Raw genomic sequence first — 24,851 nt, 5'->3', positions numbered from 1 at the left:
GATGCCATGAACTGCTATATACATTATGACTTTTGAACACTATTGAGGTAAATAATTGTTTGTTCTCTATCAAAATCTTTCATTTGCTAACTATGCCCATCAGTAGTAAGTGCCTTCAGTAGTTTGAATCTTTTACTTAGCTGGCAGTAGCGGCGCTCGCTGTATTGCAGTAGTTCGAGTAACGAAGATTTTTGTGAGGTAAGTGATTTGTGAAACGTATAGGTTAATTTAGTGAGGGCCATTCTCTTGTAGGGATTACTGAAAGTCAGATTGCGTTGCGCTAAAAATATTGTGTGTCAGTTTAAACACAGTCTTGTATAATTTTTCTAAGGTGACATTTCATATGTCAACCCTTAGCCGAGGATACTTCACTGGAATCTTCTGATTTTTTCTTGTAGTTTGTGTAATTAGTGTAGCTTTTGTTTATTGCTAGCGCGTAATTATAGAGAGAATTTCCTTTGTAGTTATAGTTTTTCATTGTTGTACAGTGAAACAGTAGTGGCATGCGTGTAGATTTGCAGCAAGTATTTCGCAGCTACGCTTGCAATTGACTAGATATTATTTTCAGTGCTATGTTAATGTGTTCTCTTATTTTTGCTCTTCAAATTGTGTTTTTCTGTGTTGTCGTGTGAAATATTGTGACAATAATGGCGTGTGAAAAACGTAATACTGGGCTCCAAAGTAAACTGAGAAATGACAGTGAAGACGAAAGCAGTGTGTTAGCGCCACCGAGTAATGAATTAACTAATGTTCAAAGTAGTAATTTGGTAATTGTACATAGGAAAATGGAGCGGGCTGCAAACAGTGGCGTAGGCAGTGAAACAATTAGTGAACAGGGAAGCATTATCGATCGATCGGTCGGCAACAGCTTGCCTCAGGCATCCGAAATGACAGGACACAATCTTGCAAGTACTGTAGATTCAGGTTTTGCGTCCTCGCCGTTTTCTCAAATAAGTCAAGATACATTTTCTGCTTTTCAAACTGGGAATATTGCCGATTCAAATGCATTGCCGAATAGCACTGATGAACAAGTTTCAGACACCAGTGCATTGTTATTACAATTAATGCAACAAATGGGACAAAAGCTTCAAAAGTTAGACACAATGGAACAAAATCTTCAAAAGTTAGACGCAATGGAACAAAAGCTTCAAAAGTTAGACTCAGTGGAACATACGCTTGAACAAACACGTGAAGATTTAACTACTGAATTACATAAAATCGAATCGAAATGTCAAAAAGTCTGTAATGACGTAAAAACACAAATTTGTGAGCATTTCCAACCCTCTTTTTTCGCGGCATGAAAATGCATTACAGAATCACGAAGCAGCCATAAAAGAACTGCAAACTATTGTTCATGAAAATCATGAGACCTTGCAAGCTAAAATTGACTCCGTTGCATCTACCGATTCGGTTACGCAAGTTGCAAAAACTCAAGAAAACTTAAAGAACACAGTATATACTCTGAAAATTGGTTCAGAAAGACACATGGAGGAAATTAGTTCATTATCAGAGAAAGTGGTTGACCTTTCGGATCAGCTAAATAAATTATCTATGAAGGTAGATGATAATCTGAATGACACAAAACCGGCAGTCTTTAATGACACAGAAGAGTGCGAACAAATTAGGAAATTCAAACAAAATCTGAATCAAATTAATACGCAACACCAAAGAGAAATCCGGGAAGTACAAGATCAGCTGACACAGGTAATACAAGAATTACGTATTTCAGAGGACACTCGCGCTCTAATATGGGAAGAGGGGCATAGAAATACGGAACAGCCACAAAATAACAACACAGGGCACTTCGGAAATTATGAAAGAAATTGGCAAGGTACACCGAATTTTGAGATGGAACCGCCAAAACGACGTAACAATGACCGACATGCGACTCGCCGATGTGATGATTTTGACTATAAGCTGTTCATTACTACACGTAAATTCAAAACATTTAAGAATTCTGGCAACGACATTCATCCACAAGCATGGCTTCATCAATTCTCTCATTGTTTTCCTCCCAACTTGTCATTGGAGCACAGATTAGAATTTATGTGTGGCTATTTAGAGAATTAACCAGCCGTAAGAATGCGATCGGTCATTCACGATTGTCATAGTGAAGGAGAATTTTATCATGCCTTCCTCTCAGCGTATTTGTCTCAAGCTACACAAGACCGAGTAAAACATAGCATCATAATGATGAAACGTTTCGCACAATCTGAATTTTCCAGTCTTATGAAAGATTTTGAAGACATGTTTCATAAGAATCAGTATCTTTCAAACCCATACAGCCCTTCAGAACTCATCCGCATTTACTTAATCAAATTGCCTGAACATTTAAGAAATATTATTTTGGCAGGACGTTGCAAAGATGACATTGAAGCTTTTCAGAGATTCTTACAAGAATTATAAATTGACACATGCCGTAGCCGGATACGAAAACAGGAAAACAATCACTACTGGTCACATCCGTCACAATTCCGCGACGACAGAAACAATAACTGGACACGACAAGTCTATTCTTACAACGTAAATCGTGACCAAAACAGACACCACCCATATGACAATCACTGGCACAGTAATAATAGTTACAGAGAAATATCGTATTTCCGTAGTAATGAATATGACAGAGATAACCATAGAACAGACAATATGGGAACAAAAACAATTATTATCAAGGGAGACAGAATAACTTCAGACGCAACGGTCCAGCGCGCATTTACGATTCAGGGAGAAGTTCACCACCACATGACCGACAAACAAGAAACTATGTAAACTACCGGCAAAACGACAGACCTGAATTCCATCAGAACTGGCGAACTTCAAACAGGGCACGGCCTTCTCCTCAAGTTGAATTTGTAGAAGTAAGGTCTCCTAATCCCAATAACGGCGCGCACCAACAAAGAGACAGACAATGACTCGCACCGCAGGCAGCCGCGTGCGCCTGCTGGCTCAGAGAAAAATAACATAGGCGCTAACCTTGAGAAAAATTCCAGTATTCTTTACCGACATATACCGCATGATAATTGCGTTCAAGTTAACTCTTAACACTAGGAAGAGTAAAGGATTGTACTACATTTCACATGAAAAACCGTTTATTGAAAGATAATTTGCTTTTTAACGTTGTCTTTGCCATATAACTTTTCACTTTACATTACTAGTATGCTTTGTCAGACTTAAGAAATTGTTAACATGCAACAACGTTTGAAGTTAAATATCCAGTCAAGAACCAAGATAATTTATTTAAACAGAAATTACGAATGCATTGTCATTGTGAACAGATGACACAGTGTTATTGTGTGTGTACATTCTTGCTTGTTAGTTGCACGATTACATAACGACTATAAGGCTGACATACTTAGAACATGTACCGGTACTGCTAATGAGATTTTAATACAACATTTTGGTTTACTTGAAAATACATTCTGGATTTAAAGTACTTTCTGTGAGATACCAGATGACACAGTGGTTAGTTTATGTGAGAGCTACACGATTTTATCACGGCGCTTCTAATGAGTGACAATTTACAATGTTGCTTTTGCAGTTTATCTGTTTTATATCTGCACAGTTTTTCTGAATTATGCTGGAAAGTAAAACATGTTTTAGTAGTAACTTTTGTGGGATAGCTACAAGGAGACAGCCTTTTCCGTAGCACACCAATACGTTACAGCACAGTATTTTCTTCATCACGGCAATAAGCGTAATAACTTAGATATCTATGCACAAAGCATTTCACTTTTATTTATTATGAGGTAAGTACGTTGACTTCTGCAGAACTTAGATTTCGGAGGACGATAACTACGACACTTCCACAGAATTATCTTACAGCAAGACGTACATTTAGCCCTTAAGGACACGTATTTGAGTGATTAATTTTGTACTTAAAACATTTATTTTAAAGATTTTTGAATTACAATGATACAAAGGTTTTCCCTGATACATTTCATTCCATTGCTGTAATCTGTAACACCTGAGGGTATAAATACATTAATCCTCAGGAGAGTATATGCCTACTTTGTGTACCATGTGTCTGGCAAGCATAAGGAGCCCTAGCTAATATGGTATTTGCTTATATAACTTTAAGCATCGGTACCATACTTCTCTAACACATAAATTACACTGCTATCTTATCATTTAACTGAGAGACAAACATTTTTTTTACTACGTCAGTGACACATGTTTACGCAATTACACAGTTGGATAATTTCACACTTATGAAATTGTATTTGGTCTGTACTTTGTGAACTGTTCATATTTTTTCGGAACCATTGTGATACTATGAGAGCTTTGAATGATCTATTTGGTATGGGATCATGATTTTTAAAGTATGTTTGAGGTAGATGACACTATTGAAATGAGCAGAGATTTTATTTTTAGGTTTTGACATTATTGCAGAAAGCTACGGTGTTTTAAAGATTTGACTGAGGTGTTATGATGTTATTTTTACGACGACGATGTGTATTACGCTGTTGAGGTATGTTTATGATCAATAAGATGATGCTACCGTATATGGGGAATTTGATTATGCTGCGTATTTCTTATGATTAAATATTGAAGAAGTGTCGACGAATATGTATATGTGTAATAAAGCAAGGAATAATGAGTAGTGGTTAGGGACTCTGGTTAGGTTGAGGTATGTTTATGATCAATAAGATGATGCTACCGTATATGGGGAATTTGATTATGCTACGTATTTCTTATGATTAAATATTGAAGAAGTGTCGACGAATATGTATATGTGTAATAAAGCAAGGAATAATGAGTAGTGGTTAGGGACTCTGTTTTGTGAAAAAGGATGTTGGAAACCGAGAATCTTACTTTAAGAGTTATGAAATGTGTGTATATGCGTGAATGTATCACTATGCTGGCGAAAATTTTTGGACACTACTATATTTAAAGGATTTTGTTTCTACAGATTTGTAACGCAAATTCTTGACCTGTGAAATATTTTTATATGACACTACCACTGTAGTGGAAACTGGTGTCGTAAATATTTCGGTAAGAAAGTTAAGTGACCACCTTCACGTAATGCGTCGTGGGCACCCAGCTGCGCGACAGATGCCTGGAAAAAAGCCATTAGTGTGTGCCTTTCAGAGGCACAGGTGGAGAGGTGGAGAAAAAAAAAAGAGGCCATTATCCTCGCTATTGACATTCCTTTGTAGAAAGCAACGTAAATACGACACCGTCAAACGTGAAAACATGATTACACTGTAGAGTTCTTAATTTATGATATTTACTGAAATGAAATGATGAGAAACGTTTCATGTCTATTGTCTTGCTAGTTGGAAGATTGTTTACTGCATTATGAAATGCCTTATGGCTAGCGAATGACGTTTCACGCCTTGCTTTGCCTGTTTTGTTTAATATCTAGGTTCTAGCTGCACTGCAGCATTAATTACATTAAATTTAATAGATGTACTAATATAGTTATTTTATGCCTACAGATACAGTAAAAAAATTATGATCTACTTTCAAGAAAACGAGGGAACATAAATAGACATTTCCCTTCACAGGAACTGCATAAATAATTTTTTTTACAATTTGGTAACTTGTATGCTAGAGTAAGTTCTCGTGATGCATAACCCTAGTGTTAAGATGTGACATAGGTATTAAACATGGCCATTTTTACCGTAATATTTTTCTGCTTGAGCTTTGTCATGTTAAGATATAAGTTATTGCATTGGCTGCGGCTGTTTGCCAGACATAGTGCTACTAAATTTCACTTTGCATTATTCTGTTAAGCCAGTTTTACTACTGATTTATTTTTCTTGTTTGTTGCTCATTGCCTTATATTAGTTGTAATGTTGCTGCTTGCTTTGACAATTTCCATTCTTTTCATTGCTGTTTGTATTAATTGTTTTGTGCTGCTGCATTGCCTCGTTCCTTAGTTTAACATCTGAGCTCAGCAGATTTAAGTTAGCTTAAGAGGGGGTAGACTATATAAGAGAATGAGTTGCGCTGAATTGGAAGGAATGCATTGAGAAGCTATAAGAAAATGGTTTGGGCAAAAAAGTATTTTGAAAGAGGACAGAAACAAAAAAAAGTAGGGTTTAGGGACAACAGGCTTAGGTAGGATTTTCTTGGAAATAAATGATGAGGTAAGATGATGGAAAATAAATAATGAGGTTAGAAATATGTGACCATATAAATACAGAAAGCATGCTTGGATAGGACTTTTTTTTTTTTTTGGTTGGAGCAAATGTTGAAATAAGAGGGATGATCTACGGAATGAAGTTTTAGGTTTGACTGAAGTACCAAATGTTACACTGAAAACAAATCCTGTCCTTTCCTTTTGTGTTATCCCACTATGTGTTTGTGTACCCTTGTGTATTTGTTTTCTTCCTGTCTCTGTGTACTGTTTCATAGAATTTTTTTCTCTTCTAATAATAAGCTACATTCACTATGATGAGGAATACTGTTATCCTCAAATATAATTTGTATTAATAATGTTATTTACTTCATAAAGATGTTTAGCTATTATTAGTTCTGTTTTGTTTTAATGCTCATGTGTGAAATTGATGTTTCTAAAGTTATTCTGATCTTTTATGTATTTACTTATGCCGTAATTCCTGTAACACTGATGTATATGTTTATTTCTATTCTTTTGTAAAGCCCCTATTACTATAAATGTTATCTGTATTATTATGTTTTAATGATGTATTTTGTACCTTTGTTATTGTATTCTTATGTTGTAAAATTGTATTTGACACCAGTTCATCAAATTAAGTAACTTGTAAGTTACATTTCACTACACACCTTTCTGTTGTTCATAGTATATGGACAATATGTGAGAAGTAGGGACTGTTAGTGTTTGCTCGTGTATTGATAATTCAGCAAGGGACTGGTTAACAGCATTGCTGGTTCTAAGGACAATTCCAATAACTTTGTGAGTGCACAAGTGGGGTTTATGGACTTGATATATTCTCCACAAGACTCTTTGATGGTGATTGTGCACCTGCACAGTCACAGATGGGTGCTGGCCATCTCTAGAAGGACTGCAGTGGGTCTGCACCTTTGATGACCCACCAAAACCATTATTTCTACAAGGACTACAGTGGGTCTACACCTTTGATGGTCCACCAATACCATACTCTCTACCAGGACTACAGTGGGTTGCTCTGTGATGACATACCTACCAATATTCTTCAAAACTTTGACTGACTCTGCTGTGGGTTTGCTCTGTTGTGGCCCATTACCTGTCAGCATGTCAAGAGTCAGCACGCATGTCAAGAGTCAGCACTGTCTTTCCGTTGGAAGGACAACACTACTTCTTCAAGACTGCATGGAAATCCACTACTTCTGTGTGCATTTTCTTTTACTGCTCAGACTTTGAGAAAAAAAAAAACACTGCAATTTTACTGTGATGAATGATCAGAACTGTCTTTATGGACTGTGAGAAAATTTTAGCTTTTGACCAACATTGTATTAATAAGTGTGTGCATTTGATATCTCTCTTACTGTAATTATGAAAAAAAATTTTCAAATCTGTATCGGCCAGTGCCAAAAACAACATGTAAAATTTTTTCTGCGGAGCATCGGGGCTATGTAAGTAGGCTGTTTCGGTTTTCTTATTGGTAACGCCACATAGCGCTCTGTATGAAAATCACTCGCTGTGCTGTGTGCAGTCTGTGGCTAGTTTGCATTGTTGTCTGCCATTGTAGTGTTGGGCAGTTGGCTGTTAACAGCGCGTAGCGTTGCGCAGTTGGAGGTGAGCCGCCAGCAGTGGTGGATGTGGCGAGAGAGATGGCGGAGTTTTGAAATTTGTAAGATGGGATGCCATGAACTGCTATATGCATTATGACTTTTGAACACTATTGAGGTAAATAATTGTTTGTTCTCTATCAAAATCTTTCATTTGCTAACTATGCCCATCAGTAGTTAGTGCCTTCAGTAGTTTGAATCTTTTATTTAGCTGGCAGTAGCGGCGCTCGCTATATTGCAGTAGTTCGAGTAACGAAGATTTTTGTGAGGTAAGTGATTTGTGAAACGTATAGGTTAATTTAGTGAGGGCCATTCTCTTGTAGGGATTACTGAAAGTCAGATTGCGTTGCGCTAAAAAATATTGTGTCAGTTTAAGCACAGTCTTGTATAATTGTTCAAAGGGGGCGTTTCAAAGTACTAAAATGTACATCACCGACAAAGCACGTCTTCTGTCCATTGCAGCTCACAATACAGGCAGTAGCGGATTTACATATAGGCCCACTAGGCAAGGACCTAGGGTCGGCACCTTAAGGGGGGCAGCATTTTTTGCTCTTTACTCATTTTAACCTTTTACGTTTTAAAATAACTACGCTTACAAACGACAAAATTTTTAATATTGTTAAACAGCTTGAGAGCTTAAATAAGCCTTAATAACGAAATTCGACAATACAAGCTTGAAAATATACATAGTTTACTTGGTAATTGGATGGAAATTTAACACTGGGCTCTGTCTGGTATCACCTTCATGATTGTTCAAAATAGTTTGAAGTAAGTTGTCGGGACGGCAAATACTATACAATGTTTGAAACATTATTATTCCGAGAATGTTGTCGGCTTCTACTTAACCCTACCATTTCTTCCCCGTGAAAACTCCGGGACCCATGAAAAGCTGTGATAGACTAATCAGCAGTTTCTTAAATACGGTAACAAGTGTGGGTCTCAGTATGTAAAACCTGACTCTGCTTAAATTTCGTGTAGAAACTACGGGGAAATATCAAGTCAACCCTCCATTACTGTAATTAATATGAAAGCTCTGTGGTCTTCGATATCTGAGCTTCGATTTAATGACAGCTGTTTAACAAAACATGTTGATACTGGCAATGTTTTACATTTTTAAACACTTGTTCATACGAAAAGAACGTAAGCAGAATATCTAATAATGTGTGAAATACACTTCATAACAGTTTAAAAATTTTATTTATTTACTTGGTTGCTTTTCAAGGCGACAAAAGAAGAATAAAACCAACTTTTGTTTCTCATTGTGCTGCAGCCTGCACGATAGCAAAGTTCATACTCTGTGGAATCGCATAGTGCGTAGCATTGCAAAGTTTAATATAAACTTCTTAACCAAGCTTTTTTCCTTCGAGGGAAGGTTATTTTAATTTTATGTTGGAACAAAAGGTGCATTGGCGTGTATACATAACAGCTGTGTTCACACAAATGACAACGCACCACATCAACTGCCAATTAAGACTACTTAAACTTTGTAGTCTGTCTTCTCTGCCCACAGAAACCGCTAAAATATTATAAGAATTAGTGAGATAAGAGTCGATCCGGCACAGCTCACTGCAAGAAACTGCAAATATTATTTGATTTTTAAATTAGAAGGATAGTGTCAAGAATATTCAGAACATATTTGCGTCCCGGCCAAAATTCCGGCGAGGCAGGAAACAAAAGCCAAAAATGGGACTGTCCCGTTTTCTTTACGAGACGAATTCCGGCCAGCACGTGTGTTTCTATTGTTCATTGACAACGGAGTAACAGGCGACAATAAAATTAATTCATTTTGCATTGTCGATCTGTTGCGCAGTTACCTCGAGTAATCCGAGTTATCAGTTCAGCGTTCCGTGTTTAAAAGAAAAGTCTTCGTGCTCATGTGCCGTGTTTAAGTAAAAAGCTGTGTGTTCATGTGCGGTGTGGTACAATTGGAACTGGATAGTCTTTCTTTCTTTCCTTCTACAATTTTTTCGTTTTGTTTTGACTGTTGGTTGACAATTTCGTATGTGCCTTAATATGAATAACAGTGAAAAAAGCAAACGCGCAAAATTAAGTGGAGCGGCATTTCGGAAATTATCGAAGGAAAGGCTAGAACGAGAAGCCAATGTTCTAAAAACTTGGCAGATTAATAATTTTTTTTGCAAAAAATGTTGCTGGTTCGACTTCGAGTTCAAGTAGTACAGATGATATTTCTGGCACTGCAGCTGTTGTAAAAGAAGTAAATACAGACGAAACAAAAGTTAAAAATGAAGAAAAGCAAATTGTTCCTGATTTCGAGTTTCACGATAAACTAAGTGTCGAGTCAGATATTACAAAAAGAAATAACATCGTCAACATTATCTGAATAAATACAATCTTTTAAGCAAATCACAGTTTGGTTTTCGAAGTGGCAAAAATACGGAGTCAGCCATAGTAGAATTCACAAAAGTTGTACTTAATGCTCTTGATAAAGATGAGTGTGTCACAGGCATATTTTTGGATCTTTCTAAGGCTTTTGATACAGTCGACCACAAGATTCTATTAAATAAATTAGAAGCATTAGGAATAAGAGGGGTAGCTAATGACTGGTTTCGATCATACCTAACAGATAGGGTACAAAGAGTAGAGATAACACATACTTCAAATAGATCTAAACATTTAGTAAAATACTTATCAGAACCAAAACATATTAATATAGGGGTCCCACAAGGTAGCATATTAGGACCAATACTATTCCTGATATACATCAATGACTTTCCCAGTAGTGTTACTCATGGTGAGAAAATTCTCTTCGCTGATGACAGCAATATTATAGTCACTGAGAGAACAAGAGAACTCCTTACCGAGATAGCAAATGAAACTCTCAAGGAAGTTTACGATTGGTCAATAAGCAACAAATTGACATTAAACATAAAGAAAACTAATGCCATGAACTTCAGTTTGAAGAGGAAAAATGACAATGTTAAATTAAATGTAGATGGCACCTCTATAGACTGTGTAACAAATGCAAAATTTCTAGGAATGAATATTGACTCTCAGCTGAAGTGGTGCGAACACACAAAGGTACTTGCAAACAGAATGTCATCAGCATGTTATGCCCTTAGAATTCTATCATCTGTGTGTAACATGCAGTGTCTTTTAGTTACATATTATTCATATGTACACTCAATTCTTAGCTATGGCATTCTTTTTTGGGGAACAAATCCACAAAATATGAACACAATTTTCAAACTCCAGAAAAGAGCCATAAGAATAATAACCAGAAATAGTAGTCGAGCTCATTGTAAAGATCTGTTCAAAACACTGGGAATTTTAACTGCTCCATGTGAACACATTTACCAGTCAGTTGTACACATCAAAAGTAACATTGGCAATTACTGCACAAACAGCTCTGTCCATGACCATGCAACAAGAGATAGACTCGACTTACATTTACCAAGAAAAAATAAACATAAAACGCAAAACAGCATTTTCTACCAAGGAATAAAACTGTACAATAAATTACCAAAAGAGATTAAAGAAATTTCAAAAATACACTTATTTAAGAAGGCAGCTTAAAAGTACCTGTTATGCAATACATTTTATACATTGAAGGATTACTTAGATAAAGCAGAGTAGGGGTTTGATAAAAAAAATGTTATACAAACAAATAATAATAATAATAATGATTATAAAACATCCAATATTCCACATAACACCTTCACTTTATTATTTTTCTTCTTTTTTTCCTTTCTAGAGACACTCTCCCCTCAAGCTATGCATAGCACAATACTAACACCTCTTCCTCTTTCTGAGCTCAACATCTCACTCATTATGAAGGGATGCTGACTCAGTTTTTCAGGATAGCAAATGGGAACTTGCAGTACAGAAAATGGCCCAAGGATCACCTGTGTGTGTGTGTGTGTGTGTGTGTGTGTGTGTGTGTGTGTGTGTGTGTGTGTGTGTGTATGTAGTGAGTGAAGTGTTATGAAACAATGTGTGTATAGTGTGTGCAGTGACTGATAGTGAAATATGAGTGAATAGTGTGGCATTACATTATTTAATGAGTTATTTGTAAATAAATTATTGTATACCAGGAGTAAAATCTAATGATTGTCTCTAACTAGAAGTCTGTAAATATATGTGTATACGAATTAGCTTATTGTAAATTGATCTAAGCTTGTAAATACTTTGACATGTCCTATATCCTTGTAAAAAGAGATCTACGGATGAATAAAACTACTACTACTACTACTACTACAGTGATGATCCTGCAGAATGGTGTGTCAATGAACCAACAATCGACATTCTCTTACAACGTGACATTAATCAAAATTGTAACGGTGATTTTTCTAATTCAAGAAGATCAATAGGCGATAAAACCAGATATTTAAATAAGAATGTATTTTACTGTAAACTTTGAAATGGTGAATCAACTTTGCTTGATTTTCTAGTATACTCCTGTAGCACCAGTGCTGTTTTTTCTGCACCATGTAAGCTGTTCAGAGGTAAGGCCGCATTTGCTACTAATGGTACTGCAGATTGGAAAAATATTTCTAACATTCTCTCTCACCATGAGAATTCACTTGAATACAAAAATTATGAGTAATCACTCTTAACTAGGCTCATTACATAATGGTCAATTTATGATGTCTCTTGAACTTATAGCCGAGTGTGATGAGGTCTCTTGAACTTTAGCCGAGTTTGATCCTTTTCTCGCAGAGCACATTGAATGATATGGAAATCCAGTTATCTTTCTTCAACAGTCTGTGATGAAATAATAGAGCTTCTTTCTGAACGAATAAGAATTACCATAAGTTAAATAAAACAGGCCAAATATTTCTCTATAATAATAGACTCTGCTGCTGAACATTTCACATATTGATCAATTATCTTTCATATTAAGATATGAGAAGGAGAATGGTGAACCTGTTGAACGTTTCCTTCTGTTTTTTACCAAACCCGGGACACAAGTCCGAAAACAGCTGAGGCCATACTAGAAGTCCTGTCTACAAATTCCATTGGTATTACTGATTGTAGAGGCCAGACATATGACAACGCAAGCAATATGTCAGGAACCTACACTGGTTTGCATGCATGCATGCATTAAAGAACGAAATCCGAAAGCGCATTATGTGCCTTGTGCACCACATTCTTTGAATTTAGTCGGCACTAGTGCTGCAAGCTGTTGTCGGGAAGCATGTTCATTTTTCAATGTAGTGCAAAACCTTTATAATGTTTTCTCTGCTTCTACACAGCACTGGAATAAACTTCTTTCTTTCATGAAACCAGGAAGCAAATAAAAAGTTTATAAAAAAAACACGTTGGTCAGCAAGAGAGGATAACTGGGAGGGCGTTATTAGTGTCTTCACGCGTATTGCCAATAATAGGTTTGAGAAACCACTTGTGCGAAATGAGGCTTCAGCTTTATTGAATCAATACAACAGACTAGAAACAGTATTCATGATGGCAGTTTAGAAGGATATACTCAACAGATTTAATGGTGTAGATCTGAAATTGCGAAGTGTAAATATTGATACTAAAATGGTGCATGAATTATAATGAATCACTTGTAGGATTTATTGCATCTATTCGTGGCATGTTCCACTATTGCTAATGCTGTACACGTTAACTATTAGATTATAAAACAAATCTGATTTTTCCACACTAGTCTGTAAAATTATATAATAGCAGATCCATTTCTGTGTTTTTTCGTCTGTATTTATTTATTAGTTCGTGCACCGAAATCTCTCTTTCATTTCTTATGCTTTCCTATAGATTCACGTATTAATACCGAACGTGTGGTTTCTTTTTTTATCTGCTACAATCTCTGTAAAAGTACGTATTAAAATCTAATGTATGACACGTTCGCTTCGATTAAAGTGAATGAATAACAAATCCGTTCTCCCCTACACGACCTGCTGCTGAATTTTTAGGCCATAAAAGAAAAGTTATTTTCCTAGTGTTTGTTTCTGTTGTCTTTCGACAGAGGAATGTGTTAACATTATCCAGTTTTAAGTTGGTTTTATCCGCTGTCGTACACCAAGTACAGTTCAGGAACTACATTACATTATGATTGAGCGCGACTAGAGCGCTGAAGGTAATATGGTGTGCCTAGGGGCGCAAAATTTTTTAATCCGCCGCTGAATACAGGACGGCCGGCGGTAGCCGCTCAGGCCAATTGTGTTTGGAGCCGCTACATCCTCATTCGTGCTTCAGCCTTGTTGACACTGAGATAGCTGGGCACTGTTTCGTTTTCCATTATTTGTATTGAATCTTCGTTGGCTTGGAGAAATATAAGTAAATCATCTGTTTACTGTGTTAATCTGTTCGCTAAACATTTCTTCCCCACTCCAACTTTCCTATGATGACAGCTGCTGCACCACTCCATAGCCCACCTCTCCTTACCATTGTGTACAAAGTTGTATCCAATAAAATGTGGGGCCCATCTGCTAGAGAACCCCGTTTTCAACGATGTGCGCAAAACAGAGTACTCCAAAACACTTGTTGCTGTACACTAGCACTGTACTAAAGAGTCAACCTGCCACAGATCATCTCCTGTCCTGCTATATAGAGTAGCCAAGCTTCTGACCTCCATGATTTGTGATCCAACATCTAGACATCAACCTACGGTTTCACTATCTTTCAGCCAGTTTCTACAGGTTTCCAGAATGAAATTTTCACGGACCGCAACTCGAACTCAGGACCTTTGCCTTTCACAGGCAAGTGCTCTAAAAACTGAGCTACCCAAGCATGACTCACGACCCATTCTCACAGCATTAATTCTGCCAGTACCTCATGTCCTACATTCCAAACTACACAGACGCTCTCCTGTGGACCTTGCTGAACTAGCACTCCTGGAAGAAATGATATTGCAAAGACATGGCTTAGCCACAGCCTGGGGGATGTTTCCAGAATGAAATTTTCACTTTTCAGTGGAGTGTGCGCTGATATGAAACTTACTAGCAGATTAAAACTGTGTGCTGGACTGCAACTCGAACTGGGGACCTTTGCCTCTCGCAGGCAAGTGCTCTTACCACGTTCGAGTTGCGATCCAGCACACACTTTTAATCTGTCAGGAAGATTCAGTTTCTATAGGTGTTCAAGTCAGTACCACGAAGCCAGCAGAGCAATTCCACTGTCTCCAAGATGGTTTTTCCTGGGATCCCTGTGATAAGAATCTGCCCTGTGTCAAAGTGATTTATGTCGTGGATTTCCAAATTTGTAGCCTGTATCCTGCCTAGAATGATTCCTCATTTGTCTCTTTCTGCTTATATACACTTTTCTTAATACAACATGTGCCCACAAGCCCACCATTCAATCTCACAGTGGGTAGTGGTTGCAACGTTTTGATTTTACTTCGTACTAGCTTGTCTATGGCTACTTATCTTTTTTCCAAATGTCTCTGTAATTTTTCTACCGGCAGCATCTATATTTCCTCTAGTTATGAATGCTTCCACAACCATGCATTTCTCATCTAGCCATTCCAGCTTTGCCGTTTTGTGCTTCCTCTTAATCTCGTTTTTAGGCATATTTATCCTCTCTTGCTTACATACATACATATCCAGTGATCACACAGTCCCTGCAGACCAGGCACTGCTTACACAAACTGCCTCCATTTTTTTTTTTTTGTGCATTTCCTCTGGTTGTCTTCAATCTCCAGTGCTGTCAGGTCCCTCGTCACGTCGTCCATCCAGCACCACCTCGTTCGTCGATGGGATGTGTGGTATATGGTTTCCCTTCCAGTGCTTTCTTCATTTTTGTTTCTGCAGATATATGGGCTATATGGCCCACCCATTGGATTCTTTTCCTCCTCAGCTTCTGTAGGACTATTGGTTGTTGTATTACTCTTATTTCAAATATTAATTGCTTTTCCATTTCTCATCTACTCACACTTCAGGATTCTGAGCCACACATGACTGGTGTGTAATATATTCTCATCTTAGTATTTGCTGATATTGATTTTTGGCTGAGCATCCCCCTGAAGAAATGCATTCCCATTGCTACTCTTTCCTCAATGTCCATTTCTATGCTGTTGTCACTGATAAATAAAAATATGAGTATCTAAACTAATGAACTTTCGTGAACCTCACACCACCTCTGTCTCAATAAATTATTCCTGCTCTTGTATTCTTCCTAATTGCATGAACTCCATTTTATTTTGTTTCACCTTTAGCCCTAATCTCTGTACATAGTTGTCCATTTTCTAGTACATTTCTTTCAACTTGCAGTTTGATTCACTTAGTAGTACAATATCATTTGTATGTGTGATACAACTGGTATTACCATCGATCTGTATTGCAGCTACATTCTCTTATTACTTTCTTTAAGATGACATGAACAGAGTATATAGGCTGTTACAAAAAGGTATGGCCAAACTTTCAGGAAACATTCCTCCCACACAAATAAAGAAAAGATGTTATGTGGACATGTGTCCGTAAATGCATAATTTCCATGTTAGAGCTCATTTTAGTTTCGTCAGTATGTAATGTACTGCCTCGATTCACCACCAGTTGGCCCAATTGAAGGAAGGTAATGTTGACTTCGGTGCTTTTGTTGACATGCGACTCATTGCTCTACAGTACTAGCATCAAGAACATCAGTACGTAGCATCAATAGGTTAGTGTTCATCACGAACGTGGTTTTGCAGTCAGTGCAATGTTTACAAATGCGGAGTTGGCAGATGCCCATTTGATGTATTGATTACCACGGGGCAATAGCCGTAGCGCGGTATGTTTGTATCGAGACAGATTTCCAGAATGAAGGTGTCCCGACAGGAAGACGTTTGAAGCAATTGATCGGCGTCTTAGGGAGCACAGAACATTCCAGCCTATGACTCGCAACTGGGGAAGACCTAGAACGACGACACATGTTGATTGTGAAAATTTACAATTTGATCACGTTGGAATGAAGCCTCATCCATAAAGAGAACATTTGCACTGAAATGAGGATTGACACATTGTTGGATGAACCATTCGCAGAAGTGTACCCGTGGAGGCCAATCAGCACTTGATAGTGCCTGCACATGCTGTATGTGGTACGGAAACAACTGGTTCTCCCGTAGCACTCTCCATAAGTGACATGGTCAATGTTACCTTGTACAGCAGCAACTTCTCTGACGCTGACATTAGGGGTATCGTCAACTGCACGAAGAATTGCGTTGTCCATTGCACCTTTTGGTGCTTGGCAGAAGGGTGAACAAGTGACCTGCAGCAAGTGCGATGAGTATCGTACATGATACCACAGGCCAGAAAAGGTTCACCTGCGTGTGCATCCGAGGAAAAAAATAAATAAAACCTGGAGATATCGTATATAATACCTTGGGGTCGAAGACGTTAATATACCTCTAAATGTACCTTCATCTTTGATTAATTCTCCTGTTATTCTGTCTTCCCTTGGGGCATTATTGTTTCTGAATCTTTTGGGTTCAGTCTTAATATCCTCAATCACTTCCCATTCTTCATCATCTTTCTTTCACTCTGTGGTGTCTGCAGGTAGCATCTCATCAGGGTCTGGGTGATTCAGAAGTCCTGAGAAATATTCTCTCAAACTTTCTACAACTCTGGTTTCCTTGACATTTACCAAGCTGCTATTCTAATCTCTAATGAAAAAGGTTGGACTCTGAAATCCATGTCCGATTTTTGATGCACTGGAAAAATTGTCTTGAATTGTTGATGCTGCTTTCTACCTCAGCTTGTTCTAACACACTTGTTAGATATATCCTCTTCTCTGTTCTCAGTATTCGCTTCGTCTCCCTCCTAATGTTGATAAAATGGTCTCTTTTTCTGCTCATTCTCCAAATCAGCTACTCATTTCTCCCTTATCTTCCTTTTCTTTACTGCGATTTCTTGTTGAACCATTTTCTTTTCTTTCTCCCCACTACTACACTGCTACACGTAGTACCATAGACTTTATTTCTTTCCACTTTTCCTCCATGTTCTCTTTTGCTTCCAGGGTTTCTAGGACCTTAAAATGATTTTTTTCATTTCTATAGCCTATTGTTCTTTAGTTGCACTTTCTCAGAGTTTCCCAGCATTCAAATTTCAAAGCAGGTTATGGTGCCTCCTTCTTCTAATGCATGTAGGTGAACATCAGTTAAGTCTATATGCAATGATGAACTGGTCTGATGCACAGTTGGCTCATCTGTACAGCATAATGTCCATGACTCTATGGCCATAAGACTGCTCTGCCAAGATGTAATCTATTTGGTTGGTAGTTCTTCCATCTGGTGGGCAGCATGTTCCCTTACGTATTCTATTGTATTCGAAGTAAGTCGAACTTGCTCTCAGGTTTTTTGAAACAGCTAAGTTGATGATTGCATCGTCTGACCATTCTCATTGGTCTCGAAATGCGAACTGAGCGTTCCTATAGATGGCACGTAGAATTCTTGTTTTCCTGCTTTTCCTTTAAACTCTTCCAGAACTATCTTGATTTTCTACTTGGATGTGCTTTCAACTGTTTATTCTAGTTGATCACATAACTCTTCTTTTTCCTCGTCTGTTTTATCCTCTGTCAGAACATTAACTCTGATAAATGTGATGTCTGACACTTGGTTTCGAATTACTATGTACAATATTTCTTTGTTAAAAATGAATTTTTTTAACTACATTTACTACTTTGTCATGAGTTATAAGAACTGGAGATGAATTCATGTTTATCTACATATTCCCCATAAAATAATACACACCCGTGTTCTTTGTGAGTATCCTCACTGAGCCATCTCGTCTCTTGTACTCTCACCAAATCCAGTTTATATCACTTAATTTCTGAGACCACAATCTGGATGATTTCTGTACTGTACAGGCTTTGAACATTTCGGGATCCAAAATTAAAATTTCCAAATCGTAGACCACTTTTGTTTTGCACTTTTCATCTTTAATTATATCCATCCGTATCTTAGGCGAGTTTTTATTTTGTGACAAACAATGTTTTACAGGACTGGGTTGTCACCCCAATGTCCATCCCTCCTCCTCCATCTGGGCTGTTGCAAGGCAAGTGACCCCACACAGAATTCCTGACCCCCTCCTCTTTTGCCTACTTCATTTTTTTCTACCTCTGTTAATTAAATTTAATATTTTCTGTGTCATCCCAAGATTTCTTTTGAGCCTTGGCTATTTGCTTATTTTATCCTCTGCAGCTTTCGCTATTTCATCCATGAAAGCTACCCATACGTCTTCTATTATTTTCTTTTCCTATTTCAGTCGACTTTTGCCTAATGCTTCCTTTTCTTACTTTAAAATTAATCCCCGACCACAAATTTTCATCTGGCTTAACAATATGCATAATTTATTTTATCTCGTCACGCATTTTTGCAATCTCTTCATCACGTGCAAGGCTAATTGGCATATGAACCTACACTACTGTGGTGAGTATTGGCTTTGTATCTGTCTTGGCTATGATCATGTGTTCACTAAGCTGTTCATATTAGCTTATTCACATTCCTATTTTCTTGTTCATTGTTAGTCCTACTCGTGCATTACCCATTTGATTTAGTATTTATAATCATTCATTCACCTGACCAGACATACTGTTCTTTTTGCCACCACACTTCGCTACTTTCTACTACATCTGACTTTAACATATCCACCTTCCTTTTCAAATTCTATAACCTACCTATATGATTGAGGGATCCGACATTCCATAGTCCAGCAACAGAGAGCCATGTTTGTTTCTCATGATGACACCCTCTTCCTCAATTGTTCCTGCCTCAAGATCCGACTGAATATTTTACTGAAGAATACACCATTGACATTAGGCCATACTGTTGAGCTGCTGCATAACTTAGGCAGAAATAGCAACTGTAGTTTCCCCTTGCTTATAGGAATTTGCAGTGCCAACAGATCTAGGTAATGTTAGCTAAATGCTACAAGGTGAATTCAGCCAATCATGCAGCCTGTTGGTTGCAGCTACCCAAAAAACTGCTGCCCTTCACGTATCACAGGCTAGTCTGACCTGTCCACAGTCACCATTCAGAAGTGGGTGCACCTGTCATACACTTATCTGTATTGTGAAGTATGCGAGCCACCCCAACCCAGCAAGATCCAGATCCATTGTTCAGGTGGGGGATAAAATATAACAGCTGATAAACACGCTGCACTCTCATTCGGTTGCTGTAAGTGTATAGATATAAAATAATGGTTAATAAATAACTTAAAACAAGCCACAGGCCAAGCAAAAATGGTACAAAATTACGATCGCCCTAATATTTTTAGGTAAATTTAATTTTGGTGCTGTTGTTGTTGTCTTCAGTCTTGAGACTGCTTTGATGCAGCTCTCCATGCTACTCTATCCTGTGCAAGCTTCTTCATCTCCCAGTACTTACTGCAACCTACATCCTTCTGAATCTGCTTAGTGTATTCATCTCTTGGTCTCCCTCTACGATTTTTACCCTCCACGCTACTCTCCAATCCTAAATTTGTGATCCCTTGATGCCTCAGAACACGTCCTACCAACCAGTCCCTTCTTCTAGTCAAGTCGTGCCACAACACCTCTTCTCCCTGATTCTATTCAATACCTCCTCATTAGTTATGTGATCTACCCATCTAATCTTCAGCATTCTTCTATAGCACCACATTTCGAAAGATTCTATTCTCTTCTTGTCCAAACTATTTATCGTCCATGTTTCACTTCCATACATGGATACACTCCATACAAATACTTTCAGAAACAACTTTCTGAAACTTAAATCTATACTCAGTGTTAACAAATTTCTCTTCTTCAGCCTTTCGCTCCATGTATTTTACCACTGCCACCTTTAGAATTTGAAAAAGAGTATTCCAGTCAACATTCTCAAAAGCTTTCTCTAAGTCTACAAATGCTAGAAACATAGGTTTGCCTTTCCTTAATCTATCTTCTAAGATAAGTCGTAGGGTAAGTATTGCCTCATGTGCTCCAACATTTCCACAGAATCCAAACTGATCTTCCCCAGGGTTGGCTTCTACCAGTTTTTCCATTCGTCTGTAAAGAATTCACATTAGTATTTTGCAGCCGTGACTTATTAAACAGATAGTTCAGTAATTTTCACAACTGTCAACACCTGCTTTCTTTGGGATTGGAATTATTATATTCTTCTTGAAGTATGAGGATATTTCGCCTGTCTCAAACATTTTACTCACCAGATGGTAGAGTTTTGTCAGGACTGGCTCTCCCAAGGCCGTCAGTAGTTCCAATGGAATGTTGTCTATTCCCAGCGCCTTGTTTAGACTTAGGTCTTTCAGTGCTCTGTCAAACTATTCACCCAGTATCGTATCTCACATTTCATCTTCATCTACCTCCTCATACATTTCCATAATATTGTCCTCAAGTACATTGCCCTTGTATAGACCCTCTATATACTCCTTCCACCTTTCTGCTTTCCCTTCATTGCTTAGAACTGGGTTTCCATCTGAGCTCGTGATATTCATACAAGTGGTTCTCTTTCCTCCAAAGGTCTCTTTAATTTTCCTGTAGGCAGTATCTATCTTACCCCTAGTGAAATAAGCCTCTACATCCTTACATTTGTCCTCTAGCCATTCCCACTTAGCCATTTTGCACTTCCTGTCGATCTCATTTTTGAGACGTTTGTATTTCTTGTTGCCTGCTTCATTTACTGCGTTTTTATATTTTCTCCTTTCATCAGTGATATTCAATATTTCTTCTGTTATCCAAGGATTTCTACTAGCCCTCGTCTTTTTACCTACTTCATCCCTCAGAGCTACCCATTCATCTTCTACTGTATTTCTTTCCCCCATTCCTGTCAACTGTTCCCTTGTGCTCTCCCTGAAACTCTCTACAACCTCCGTTTCTTTCAGTTTATCCAGGTCCCATCTCCTTAAATCCCCACGTTTTTGCAGTTTCTTCCGTTTTAATCTACAGTTCATAACCAATAGATTGTGGTCAGAGTCCACATCTGCCCCTGGAAATGTCTTACAATTTAAAACCTGGTTCCTAAATCTCTGTCTTACCATTATATTATCTGTCTGATACCTTCTAGTATCTCCAGGATTCTTCCATGTATACAACCTTCTTTTATGATTCTTGAACCAAGTGTTACGCTCTGTGCAAAATTCCACCAGACGGCTTCCTTTTTCATTTCTCCCCCAATCCATATTCACCCACTATGTTTTCTTCTCTCGCTTTTTCTACTCTCGAATCCCAGTCACCCATGACTATTAAATTTTCGTCTTCCTTCACTACCTGAATATTTTCTTTTATCTCATCAAACATTTCGTCAACTTCTTCATCATCTGCAGAGCTAGTTGGCATATAAACTTGTACTACTGTAGTAGGCATGGGCTTTGTGTCTATCTTGGCCACAATAATGCGTTCACTATGCTGTTGGTAGTAGCTTACCCGCACTCCTATTTTTTTATTCATTATTAAACTTACTCCTTCATTACCCCTATTTGATTTTGTATTTATAACCCTGTATTCACCTGACCAAAAGTCTTGTTCCTCCTGCCACCAAACTTCACTAATTCCCACTATATCTAACTTTAACCTATCCATTTCCATTTCAAAATTTTCTAACATACCTGTCCGATTAAGTGATGTGACATTCCACGCTCCGATCCGTAGAATGCCAGTTTTCTTTCTCCTGATTACGACGTCGTCTTGAGTAGTCCCCGCCCGGAGATCTGATTGGGGGACTATTTTACCTACAGAATATTTTACCCAAGAGGACGCCATCATCATTTAACCATACAGTAAAGCTGCATGCCCTCAGGAAAAATTACGATTGTAGTTTCCCTTTGCTTTCAGCCGTTCACAGTACGCAAGGCCGTTTTGGTTATTGTTACAAGGCCAGATCAGTCAATCATCCAGACTGTTGCCCCTGCAACTACTGAAAAGGCTGCTACCCCTCTTCAGGAACCACACGTTTGTCTGGCCTCTCAACAGATACCCTGCATTGTGGTTGCACCTACGGTACGGCCATCTGTATCGCTGAGGCACGCTAGCCTCCCCACCAACAGCAGGGTCCATGGTTCATGGGGGTAGGTGTTGATGGTCTACGAATCACCATGTACGGAGCATCACCATTACTACATGTTGTTTGTCCCATTTATTGTAGCTATTTATCACAAAACTGACAGCAAAATAAGAATTTTATGCTTGTCAAAATGAGAACAGCATGCACTGTAGGTCATAGACACAAGGTGCAATGTGGTGTGGACACTTTGGAGGTTACTGGACTTCCATTAGCAAGCATATATTGTTTTAATGCCAAACTGTCACACATGGATGTGCACATATAGCCATGAACTGTGGTGTAAATATTTTTGAAATATTTTGTTATTTGTGATATATCAGACACTGAAATAAATTACCAAAGCTTTTCCATCAAACAGGTTTTTTTGCAACCACAGTCTAAAAAAAGATTATGGGCAAGGTGACATTAAGCCTTTGATCTTCCATTTATACAGCACATTTACCAGTGGACCTTGGACACCTACAGCAAAGAAACAACTTGAGCAAAAGAAAACCCTTCTTCCAGATATTGCCCCATCAGTGTCAGCAATTTGTGCAGGTGAATGAATTTATGATTCTGAATGCTACTAAGTGCATTGTCACCTCAGGTGAACAGCTCAGACTGTCTTTTCGGTGGCCACGTTTTTCATCGCGTACTGTACATTACATAAATACCTTTCTTTCACTTTTCAATATTATTTCTTTTCTGCACGTTTTCCTCATATTTCTGTGGGCTAGAAACCTGTTCTGGCTGCCAAATAGTAGGGTTGGTTTTGCACCTGTTTCTTCATACAACCAAACAGGTGATAAAAACAGGTGACTTCTAGTCAGGATTGCAAGAAGATTGTGGTGTATATGCTGATTATCTGATTCTTGTTATTTTCTCCAGTGTAAAGATTGAACGTTTGATTTTTTTGTGAGTCTAAAACTCAGGCATAAAGTAGGGTTAGTGCAAAACTCAAAGCTGTCATTTCAGACAATGCCAGTGAATCCTAAGGTTGATTCATTTCTCAGAGAGAATGGAACTGAGCATCAGATTAGTGTGCCCAATAGTCCAGAACACAATGGTGTAGTGGGAAAGATTAATGGATCAGTTTGTTATTCGAATCTGGTCTCCCTAAGCAATATTCGGCAGAGACATGCAATACAACTGTTTTCATAAAGAAGCATATTCACAACAGAGCACTTCTATGTTAGGACTCCACTGTTGTTGTTGTTGTTTTCTGCAGTCCTGGGACTGGTTTGATGCAGCTCTCCATGCTACTCTGTCCTGTGCAAGCTTCTTCATCTCCCAGTACCTACTACAACCTACATCCTTCTGAGTCTGCTTAGTGTATTCATCTCTTGGACTCCCTCTACGATTTTTACCCTCCACGCTGCCCTCCAATGCTAAATTTGTGATCCCTTGATGCCTCAGGACATGTCCTACCAACCGATCCCTTCTTCTAGTCAAGTTGTGCCACAAACTTCTCTTCTCCCCAATCCTATTCAATACCTCCTCATTAGCTACGTGATCTATCCACCTTATCTTCAGCATTCTTCTGTAGCACCACATTTCGAAAGCTTCTATTCTCTTCTTGTCCAAACTAGTTATCGTCCATGTTTCACTTCCATACATGGCTACACTCCATACAAATACTTTCAGAAACGACTTCCTGATACATAAATCTATATTCGATGTTAACAAATTTCTCTTCTTCAGAACCGCTTTCCTTGCCATTGCCAGTCTACATTTAATATCCTCTCTACTTCGACCATCATCACTTATTTTAATTCCTAAATAGCAAAACTCCTTTACTACTTTAAGTGTCTCATTTCCTAATCTAATTCCCTCAGCATCACCCGATTTAATTTGACTACATTCCATTATCCTCGTTTTGCTTTTGTTGATGTTCATCTTATATCCTTCTTTCAAGACACTGTCCATTCCATTCAACTGCTCTACCAGGTCCTTTGCTGTCTCTGACAGAATTACAATGTCATTGGCAAAACTCAAAGTTTTTACTACTTCTCCATGAATTTTAATACCTACTCCGAATATTTCTTTTGTCTCCTTTACTGCTTGCTCAATATACACCCCTGCCACCTTCTGAATTTGAAAGAGAGTATTCCAGTCAACATTGTCAAAAGCTTTCTCCATGTCAACAAATGCTAGAAACGTAGGTTTGCCTTTTCTTAATCTTTCTTCTAAGATAAGTCGTAAGGTCAGTATTGCCTCACGTGTTCCAACATTTCTACGGAATCCAAACTGATCC

This window comes from Schistocerca gregaria, chromosome 7 (genome assembly GCF_023897955.1).
Source record: "Schistocerca gregaria isolate iqSchGreg1 chromosome 7, iqSchGreg1.2, whole genome shotgun sequence".
NCBI lineage: Eukaryota > Metazoa > Arthropoda > Insecta > Orthoptera > Acrididae > Schistocerca > Schistocerca gregaria.
This window is presented reverse-complemented; position numbering follows the sequence as displayed.